This window comes from Oryzias melastigma, unplaced genomic scaffold (genome assembly GCF_002922805.2).
Source record: "Oryzias melastigma strain HK-1 unplaced genomic scaffold, ASM292280v2 sc01148, whole genome shotgun sequence".
NCBI lineage: Eukaryota > Metazoa > Chordata > Actinopteri > Beloniformes > Adrianichthyidae > Oryzias > Oryzias melastigma.
Window position 1 is genome coordinate 1 of NW_023417732.1, and position 1,407 is coordinate 1,407.

The 1,407-nt window shown below is 47.9% G+C and overlaps 1 long non-coding RNA gene across 1 annotated transcript; it reads right to left on the bottom strand.

Annotated features, from left to right (window-relative positions):
• Positions 1-30: 30 nt before the first annotated feature.
• LOC112140621 lies at positions 31-1,197 on the bottom strand. The gene is made up of 3 exons (XR_002918215.2): positions 1,032-1,197; positions 867-949; positions 31-787 (listed from the first exon to the last, which is right to left on the bottom strand). It is a non-coding gene; the product is annotated as an uncharacterized LOC112140621 (long non-coding RNA).
• Between the last annotated feature and the right edge of the window lie 210 nt (positions 1,198-1,407).

Here is a 1,407-nt window from a genome sequence, read left to right on the forward strand (position 1 = left end):
TACGGGTATGGTAGAGTTATGGACGTGGTATGGTTATGGTATGGGTATGGGTACATTATGGGTATGGGCGTGGCTACGGTTATGGTTACAGGCATGGTACAGGTATGGTATACCCAGATGATGCTGGGTATGGTATGTTTATAGGTGTTGGGGTGGTTTTGGTATGGTTTAATTTGTTTTGGTTTGATTGATAAATGCAGTGCGGTGTTTGATCTCATCTTCATACTGCACGAGGCGACAGTGGAGCTGTGAATCCTAACAAAGCATTTGTCATTAACAAAGCTGAACACTCATTAAAGTCTGTGCTTCCTGTGTTGAGCACTCTGAGCTCTGTGTTATTAGTAAGGAGTACTGAAAACCTGACACCCTCCATGCACCCCCACAAGAGAACCAAAGACAGAGCCAAAGTGGAGCCTCGGAAACACAAATGTGACAATAACTTCTGACCGACTCGTGTGATATGAAACCAAACCACCTAAACCCTAAAGGTCAGTCCCCTTATGAAATAAAAACCTGCACTGGGATTTTCTCCATATTCCTCTACAGTTTCCATTTGCCCTCCGCAGCAAAGCTGATGCGAGAGTGTCGGGTCACTTAAATGTCAGACGCTGCAGTGACTCGGCAGCAGAAGCTGAGCCAGATATTTTTACGGCTGCAGCTGTCCAGCCTTCACTCAGCCTGGGCTGCTGCGTGCGTGTGCACTAACCTTGGCCATGCCGATGGAGCTAGCATTGATCTCCGTGATGCCCTGGTTGGTTTTGTCCCCCCTCTCCCACATCCCATAATCCTGGGCACAAGCAGGACACACGTCAACTGAACTGACTGTGTGTGTTTACTGTCTGCAGGATACAGGAATGCAGACTCACAGCCACTTTGTAAGCTGCCTCGATGTAGAACATGAGGTTCTGAACGACGTCCACCTCATCCTGCGTGTAGATGATGTGCAGGCCTGCAGGAGTACGTGAACACGGGCAAGAACGTTAACTCTCTCAACACAAGCAGCTTCTGCAAACATCTGCCCTCCATCTTACCGGATGCTGTCATCTGAGCGAGGAAGAGCAGGAAGAGCGAGGTGGCGTCCACCTGCAGGTGACCCCACTGGTGGTCCCCGACCACGGTAGCACAGGTGCGCGTGTTGTACTTGGCATGAAGCGAGTCCTTAGTACTTCGGCTGTATTTGAACTTCTCCACCTTGTCTAGCTGCAGATCCAGAAGAAGCAAAGTCATTGGTTTGACAGCAGAATTTTATTTTGTAAACCCATCCAGATACCGCCGCTGGAGAAAATATCTGAACCTTTGGAATTACATGGTTTTGAGCATAAACTGGAAACACGATCGTGTTCAATAAAAACATGAAAACACAAATTGGTGTAATTTAAGCAGGCAACGTTTTTCTCCGTTGTTGTG